This window comes from Lytechinus pictus, chromosome 3, assembly GCF_037042905.1.
Source record: "Lytechinus pictus isolate F3 Inbred chromosome 3, Lp3.0, whole genome shotgun sequence".
NCBI lineage: Eukaryota > Metazoa > Echinodermata > Echinoidea > Temnopleuroida > Toxopneustidae > Lytechinus > Lytechinus pictus.
The window spans coordinates 46,979,490-46,988,910 of NC_087247.1; the positions used below are offsets into that span (position 1 = coordinate 46,979,490).

Consider the following 9,421-nt stretch of genomic DNA (forward strand, 5'->3'; position numbering starts at 1 on the left):
TCTTTTGGAAACCGCTAAGTGATCCGGTTGGAATACTCATTGCTGTTAGAATCCTGCTTGCAGCAGCATTTGCAATACTGCTTTGGTATAGCCCAACCTGTAGAGCCATGTTCGGTACAGCAGTTTTTCTCCCTGGTTCTGTTTTATCTATCTCTCTGAAAAACTTTAGAGCAGTTGATTCAAATTTACAAGTCCTGCACTTGAATATGAGAGTAACTGCAATTCCTCTTATTTTTTCTTTTTCTTAAGGAATCATCCAGTCCATGTTTGAACACCCAGGGCTACAATGTGAATGCTGTTGGCAAGCTTCATTGATGGCCATGGTGAGCTTCTCTACATCAACAATCCGATGACCGACGGCGGAACCATTAGTGGATGTCAACATTTTTGCCAGTGGTACAGAGTCTTCTGATGTCTTTGGCCTGAGAATCATGGTTGTAGAAGAGCGACTGACAGGTTGATCATGCTTGTGAAGAAAGTTACCGCGCTCATCACGGGTCATTGTGCGGTCCAAGTCCTCTCTTGTTAGACGTACATATTTGGTCATTAGAATACTGTTGGAATTACCAGCTTCCCACTTCAGCCCCTTATTCCATGCTCTATGGCTAGGTACAAAGAGGTTCTTTCGCTTGTCAGATAGTTTCTTGGGGCCCATTGTGACTGCTTTTGGTTTGGTGGGGAAAGTTTTCACTTGTATTTATACACTTTTCTAGTTGTATCCCCCCCCCCCCCCCTCCTCCCCACAATCAGTAGAAAAAATCACAATTATGTCTTGATTTGCTCCCTATTTTACAGGGAAACCATTTTCTTTTTATCCCAGAAGGGCAGCAGTGACATATTTGTAGCCAGAATTCCATGAGTATTTCCATATGTCCTTCACCTAGTTTACATTACATAATTGCCATGGTGACAGATTCATAATTCCACACTGGCCAGCAATAAATGTCCCCTTATTGTACTACTGAATCATAACTCTGGATGATGATGATAATCACAATGTATTCAGCTATCATTCTCTGTCATTTGGCTCTTTCCAATGACCCCCCTTTCCCCTTCCCCCCCCCCTCTCTCTCTCTCTCTCCCTCTCCCTCTCTCTCCCTTTTCTCCTTCCATTTCCCATCCCTTTCTCTCGATATGCCACTCATTTTCTCTGCCTTCTGTGAAACTATGAATGTTATTACACATGAGACACTTAATTTTGCTTTTTCGTTTGTTTTTATTGTTTTTTCTCTTGAATTGTGATATTAATTTCAAGTGATAATGACTTAGAAAAATGAATCAAGTACTATTAAAACACATTTACAACATTTCAAAGGTGATGATTATCATTAAATTTCAATTCATGAACATGGATTGGGCTTAAACATTACAAAATTTTCTTACAGGTGCATTGTTTCAACTATGTGTATTCTGTCTGTATTATAACCCTGGAGAGACAATGTTTACTCCCTGATCATAAGAGAACGGGGTCTCAAATTTTTATTTTTTTTTAACATTATGCATATGATACCCTAAGGTTGTGCCAAAGAAAAAAAATCCCAAGTTCAGTGAGAATCGCACCCTCTGAAGGACGCACACCACTAATAGGATCCGGCAATTTCGGGAATCCCCTTTAGACCCGTACCTAAAATGACGTAATGGTTGGAAAAATATTCATATAAAATCAACGGTGCATATCTGAACAATTTTTTTCATATGGGCATAAAGAGGGATAACTACTGGATCTGTTCAGTCCCATGGGAGAGCAGTAATTTGTCAATGCTGGGTTTTATGGGAACTTAATTAGTTGCCCAAGAAACCCAGTGAGCACTGTGACTGCAACCAAGTTTGCACGTAGTCTTGGTATGAGCCCCTGTAGCGCGAAAAAATATTGAAAAACACCTTTTCATATCTTTAGCGTTTGAAGGATATTGGATACACTACCAAATGATAAAGGTGTGGATGATGTCATTTCTAAGACTTATTTTTGGCGATTTTTTCAAATCTCAATTTTAACACATGAGTCTATGGGGAAATAGTTAGTGGTGTGTGCCCTTTAGTAACTGGATATCAGAGAGCTACTGGCAAATATCATATCCTGAAATTTTCAGCCTATTCCATGCTTGAGATGGTGTTTTCTATAAACAAGACAAAAATATGCATACAGTATTCTGTTTTGATCTGGCAACTGATCGAATCAAATCTGATGTAAAATTGGTTAATTTTTCCAATAAAACACACATGCACTTTTGGTGGGATTTACCAAAACTAAAGATAGGCTTTAACAGTGTCATACGGCGGCGTAGCAAGGAATTTTGCATTGTTATGAACATTTTCATGATATATCATGGTCTGTGTATTCATCTGTACGTGTGACGATCATAAAACAGCATGAATGGTAAGAGCGTGGGCAAAAAGAGGCATGAACTTGACAAGATTTTAAAAATATGCTTCACTGCTTCCTGTTTTGGAGTGATTGGAATGTCTGTACATGACTATTTTGTCTGTTACTCTAGTATAGTATAGAGACTAGTCTGCAGGCACAGACCCTGATTGAAACTTTGATCAACAAGTGTATCTCCACGCAAAGACTAGCAAATACAAAACTTGCTGTTTCAAGTCAGGGCCTTCAGTACACAAGGCATGAGTAGGCTGCACATTCGGACCCTTAACTTGAGTGAAGGGTTTGCACAGCAGACTATAGAGACAAGATTTCTTTGAGTGGTTAAATGCTTTTGTGTCTGAAACAGGATAATAAAAATGCTCCCAAGGAATAGAGAAAGTGCATACAGGGCAGCATGAATGGGATGCTAGCTAGTGTCTTCAGAGATCAATTCTCATCGTTGAAAACCCTGCACCGCCGTTCTGAAATTTAGAAATGCGCACCTTTGATGATTCCAGCCTGCTGTACATGTAGCTCCATCGCCATGAATTCACCACTGAAGATCTAGAAGTCAGTATCAGTATCTTTTCTTCATCGGTGAATTAAGATTTTCGTGCTAGTAAAGTAAAGCAACGTAACAAGTATTTGTCAATTGTAACGGCGCTGTCATTCAAAAAAGAATATATACACAATGGGGAAGAGGTGATTTATATTATACTAAAGTATACTTAGGATAATTGAATTACTGTCGGAGGCTATTTATCTATTTTTTTATTCTTTTTTTCTTCAAATATTTCAGATAATGAATTGAACAGTTCTAGCTACACCAATGCAATGTACAAGTAGACCATGCATAAGTAACCATCATCTTCATCGTTACAACACTAATAGCCAGAAGGCATCGTGAATTATTAAAAACAGTGCTTCACTCATAATATGGTTTATATGAATCTTTCTTTTATGGAATAGCCCACAGGTGCTTTAAAACCAGCTGTGCTCATTACAATGTTTGTTTTTGCCATGAATTCTTGGTTATTGCTGGTTTCATGCTGTAATTGTTGAAGTACATATAGGCCTATCAGATCTAAACAACAAACAAAGTGTTCTCAGGATTTTTCAAATCGAGTACAACCTCTTCCTTGACGATGCAGCACCTCAGCTACGGACAAAAAATAATGTGTTAATGGAAGTCTTAGTACCTTCTTGCAGTTCATTTTAAGTCTGGTACACCCTTGCGGCTTTCACCACTCTTCACCAGTTTCTCGGTCAAGTTCATTTTAAGCAATGCTGAATAGGTCATGTTTAAAAGGTCCAGTGAATGAAAAATAGTAAGACCTTCACCAGCATGAGTTAAACGTACAGTAAAAATGAAAGCATGATCATATATCTTTCATATTCATGAGCTAATATTGAACTTTTAAAGATTCTTTGAGATACAAGAGAGGCATCTACCTGTAAAGCACATAGAAGACACAGGCGGCGGCATGAAGTAGAGTTCTGTAGAAGGATGCAGCACATTTCCTGAAAACAGGGAGATGGGTTTACACAGCCCTACCCAGGGGGAAATGAGTCAGTAAGAGAGAGAGAGCAAGGGTATGGAGCTCTAAGGGGGAGTTAGAAGGGAATGAGGGGAGACATACAAGATAAATTGAGAGAGAGATACAGAAAGGGGGAATATATCTAGAGAGAGCAACAAAAAGAAAAAGGGTAATAGAAGGAGAGAACGAGGGGAGAGTGGTGAAGAAAAGAGTATGAAGATAACATAGGCAATAACTAGGGAAATAGCAGCATAATGTGAAAAAAAGAGAAAATAATACAAAACCAATTCTAAAAAAAAAAATAGGAAAAGTACCTCACACATTGTACTACAGAACTACCATATAGCATCCAAAGTTTGTTTATTCAAATAAATGTTACCATTATTCCCTTGATTAAACTGTTTCTCCCTCCTTGTCTCCCCATCCACCTCACCATTATGCCTCTCCTCTGTGCTTTTCAATGAAGCATGATATCTCTGCCCATAAGTATCGATCACACCAACACATCCATTTCCTTGCCTTTCTTCTCTTCAGGAAATGGTCTACCACCATGAACCAAGATGGAAGATCCTCCACCTTCTAACCAAATCTCTACCGCTCTCTTCTTGATGAAGTATGCGAGGCAGGCTTTGCTCATCGTGTCGACCCATGAGATGTATCATCATCAGCCCGAGAGTAAGCTCCATTAGCTTCCCCTAACATCAAGCACGGAGAGCGCACTGCAGTTCGGTCTAACATTTCATATTAGAGGAAATCCAATTTTTCTGTACATACTCTCCAAAGAGACTGTCCTGCCCACCCTTATCATACCCAATTGCAGCAGGTCATTAATTAAATTATAGGCTAATGAGGACCAGCACACTATTGGAGCACCAGTGCCACTTAAGATCACATGAAGTGAAACATGTTTCTATGCAAATTGGATCATTTCAGGGTAGGTGTCGTTTCCATGGACAGTGTAGCCTTTGAGCAAGTCCTTGCGCACTGCCTGTCTGGTGAACAGGGTTTGAAAATGGACTCCAGCAGTGTGCTTTTATTGTAAAGATTGTCAGACTGAGCCACTTTAGCGGCGAGGCCTTTTCTAACTTGAAAAGCTCATTATATTTTGCATATTTAAGAGGGCCTTGCAATCGAGGCCAATCGTCATTGTTCTATCCAGTCTTTTGTGTGGATTCGTTCATTAGATCATGGCAGTCAGTATTCTGATGTACTAAAATAATTACTAACATCTAGTTGAACTTTCAATAAATCATAGATTTATTACATGGAAATAACTTTATTACAAAGTATTTATTATCAATGCTAATTAAGTACAAAGTTTTGCTCCTTCATTTTTTTTAAATGTTAAATAATAGTTTGTGCAATCAGCTGATCGAAGAAAGTTATTGTGCAACAGAGAACTTTTGGAACACATAAATGTGAATAGTCCCTCCCGCTGAACTCTGGCAGTTTTGGGAGGAGACAGTTGAATGGCTTGAAATGATATAGATTGGCCTTTTATTACAAACACATATTCACCCTTCTATGCTTATCCTATAGCTTTTGATTGTAAATCCTTAAAATGTTACAATTTCAACCATTCCGCCACTTATTCAAGGTGTTTTAGCTGCGAGATCCTCTTCGCCGCCTGCTATGTTCACAAAGCATGCAGAGATGCTTGAATCGATCGATCAATCAAAGCTTATATATTCAATATTCATGAAATTCTCTCTGCCTACTCTGATTGGTTCATCAAATTAGAAGGTGTGGTTTTGTCTGCACTCTCAATAAGCTATTTTGCTTCTGATTATCTACCAATTTAGTGGTAGAGTTATAATACAGAACTAAAGAAATAAACTACAATAACCACTCAGGTCAGTACATGTATATAGGCCTTAAGCCCCGTTTTAATAGACAGTGCCCTGGTAGAGGGCGGGTAGAAAAAGGGGGATGTAATTCCTCAATGAGGCAATAAAACCGCAGGTGGTAGCCTCCTTGCTCCGTCTTACAGGTCAAGTCCACCCCAGAAAAATGTTGATTTGAATAAATAGAGAAAAATCAAACTAGCAAAACGCTGAAAATTTCATCAAAATCGGATGTAAAATAAGAAAGTTATGACATTTCAAAATTTTGCTTATTTTTCACAAAACAGTGATATGCACAACTCAAATGAGACAGTCAATGATGTCTCTCACTTTTCTTTTGTTTTTTATTGTTTGAATTATACAATATTTCATTTTTATATAGATTTGACAATAAGGACCAACTTGACTGAATCATATAGTATTAAACAATGCTCATTCCACATGTTCAGGGAGGAATTAATCATTGTTTCACTTGACAAAAATATAAAATTCCATATTTCATATAATAAAATACAAAGAAATAGTGAGTGGATGACGTCATCGGTCTCCTCATTTGCATACCCACCAGGATGTGTATATAACTGTTTTGTGAAATTAAGCAAAACTTTAAAATGTCATAACATTCTTATTTTACATCCGATTTTGATGAAATTTTCAGTGTAATGCTTGTTGGATTTTTCTCTTTTCATTCAAATTAACTTTTTGTTGAAGTGGACTTGTCCTTTAACAGACACTCACTTAAAATCTTACCCTGATAAAGTTTCCACGGCAATGAATGCCCCCTCCCCCCTCCAAAAAAAGAGAGATACAGAAGGAGAACTAAAGGAAGGAAAAGGGGAAAAGTAAAAGAAAGAAGAGGAGAGGGGGAAAAGGAAAGAGGAAAAAAGAAGAGAATGAAAGAAAAGAAAGGAAGGGGAGAAGGGAAAGGAAAGGGGGATATAGAAAAAGATAAGGAAAATGAAGGAATGGAAGATGGAAAAGAAAAGGAGGAAAAAGAGAAAATGAGAATATAGACATGAAAGGGGGAGGGAAAAGAAAGGAAGATAGGAGAGAGTGGGAAAAAGAGAAGAGAAAGGGAGAGATAGAAGAAATGGCAAACGAGAGGGAGAGAAAAGACAGGGGGAGAGAGAGAAAAAAAGAAGAAGAGAGGACGAAACAAAGGGAAAGAACAGGAAAAGGGAATAGAAAGGGGAGTGAAAAGGAAGGGAAGAAAAGAGAGGAAAGGAAAGGTGGGGAAAAGGGAAGAAAAACGACAAGGAAGGTAAGAGGAAATGAGAAAGAAAAAGGAATTAAGGGAAAGGGAGATATGAAACCAAAAAAAGGGAAAGAAATGAGAGAGGAGAGGAAAGAGAGAAAATAGAGAGAAAAGAAGAAACAAGAGAGGAAAAGAAAAAGAGAAGGGAAATGAAGAGGGAGAAAAAGAGGAACAGAGAGAGAAAAGGAGAAAGGCATAGGAGAGGGAGAGCTTTCCAGCCAGACTGCACCCTGATCGCGTCTTAACAGAACATGCGTCCGGGCGTTAGCAGAAAGTTGTTTTTCTACCTTGCTTCCACCCTGGTCTGAGCAGGCCGAAATTTGGAAAATTCCTTCCCGACACAGTCCTGCTTTTCTCCCAGTGGGAGCGTCTTAACAGAAATGGGGGATTTCTTTCACCCTGCTTTTATCGGGGTAGGGCAGTCAGAAAAGTGTTTGTTAAGACAGGGTACTATTTAGTGCTTACCCTCATTGAACAATACTCAACATTTTCAGGCAAGTCTAGGTCGTGTTCAGAGAAAAAAACAGCACCAAGTACCTTGGCCAAGGCTAAGGGTAGAGCTGAATGAAATCTTACTTAGCATAGATAACGAACATTATCCTGTGCTAAATTGAAGGGAAAGTCCATAGCGCCACATAATAGTTCACACAACCATCCTCAAAACATGAAGTTAAGGCTGCAGTTTTAAATGTCAAGGTTACCTTCTTCATGTAGTTAATAGGCCCAGTTGACTTCAGGAAATAAAAGTATACATTACACTTAACCAAGAGTCTTATACCATAAATAGTTTCATTTATTGATGAGTTTCTCAATCTCAATGGAAAATTAACCTATTTTTCCTTATCATTCTTTTATAATCATCATTTAGGAAAACTTGTGTTTTTCAGGTTACATGAGTCTTATATTTAGCCCAAATGAATCCTCAAAATTACAAAATATTGATCATCAGTCAAATTCAGCACTAATATTTGAAGTCCCTTGGCAAATTTATACAAGAATAAATATTTACATTATAGTTTTAAACTGAACCGAACATGAGTGTCTACCTGCAAGTCTTCATAAGTTGTATCAAGCAAGGATACATCTTTGGGTCAAGTATATTGTTATGTGTTGCATGTAGAATCTTTCTGAGGGAACCTATAATAATAATAATAAATAATAATAATACAAATTACATGTATTCAGCACTCATCTTTACTTAGCAGAATGTGCAAGGCACTAATTATCATTGTCATCCCAGCGTATAATCTACGTAAAGCGATACATCTGATGCGTAAGACTAATAAACATGGTTGTGGAACAACGCCTGTGTACATGTATTGCTGTCTTGCTTTTAGTAGTTGTTTTCTTTTATCGATGAATATCCGCCACCAGTATATGGCAAACTGCATACAAAATTGTAAATATTAACCGCATTACACCTATTGAGTACTCACCTGCGGTAATTCCAAACTGTGCAGAATATGATAGAATGTCAGATTTTGGTCAGACCTACTTCCAAATTACAGAGTGTGGTCAGGTTTTATTCCTGTAGAAAATAGAAAACAAATAATCGATGAGGAACTGTTCGCAACAACTTGTAGATACAGGCTTTAAGTCAAGGTGAATAGCTATCATAATCATAGATCTAGAGAGTGTTTTATCAACACTTTTGTCTGAAAGGTTGTCAGATCCGACTTTCCTTGGTTTTGATTGGTTGAGAGCGGTTCCTATAAAACCAACTTTGTCGGATATAACATCCGAAAAGTCCTTTTATGAAATGCCCTTCCCCCACGGTTCTGAAGAGTGAAAAAGTGTTAACTTGCTTTTTTTTAAGTGTGCTGAAATCTGCAAATATTAAGCACATATAGAAATATGTCTTGATTATTGCTTTAAAAATCAAAGTGGTAAATAAAGCAGGCATTCTGGAAGGGAAACTTATGAATTAGAAATTCAGAATACATTTATATAGGATGTGTTCATGGTTCATGCTGAATTTTAAGGGAAGAAAAGGTAGTGCTACAAAAAATAAATCTGAAATATAGTGAAGCATCACTGTGAAGACTCAAAACTGACTTGAAAATCATATAGATTAGAGAATTCCTTTGGAAGGTCAAAGGCAACTGAACTGATAAAATATCTTGACATTTGCCAAAATATGGAAATAAAATCTCTTCTTCCAAGTGTTCATGCTGTGATTAGGAATTGAGTGCCTTCTCAATTTCTACACAAACTGCTCCCAAACTTTTCACTTTTTTCCTGTGGCATCACTACATGTAGGCATACATGTACATACCAATTTACAACTCCACAGAAAAAGTACCTTACTGACTGGCAGGGCATCAATCCATGTTTCATATTGGAGGCAAAAGTGAAGAAAAAAAGGTCCAAAATTGTTGGCGCACCCCACGCACCAAAAATACAGAATTTTGAAAAACTGACA

At 37.8% G+C, this 9,421-nt stretch overlaps 1 long non-coding RNA gene across 1 annotated transcript; it reads right to left on the minus strand.

Annotated features, from left to right (window-relative positions):
* Positions 1-1,223: 1,223 nt before the first annotated feature.
* Positions 1,224-8,528, minus strand: LOC135153614 (uncharacterized). The gene is made up of 3 exons (XR_010293096.1): positions 8,436-8,528; positions 3,815-4,042; positions 1,224-2,978 (listed from the first exon to the last, which is right to left on the minus strand). It is a non-coding gene; the product is annotated as an uncharacterized LOC135153614 (long non-coding RNA).
* Positions 8,529-9,421: the final 893 nt, after the last annotated feature.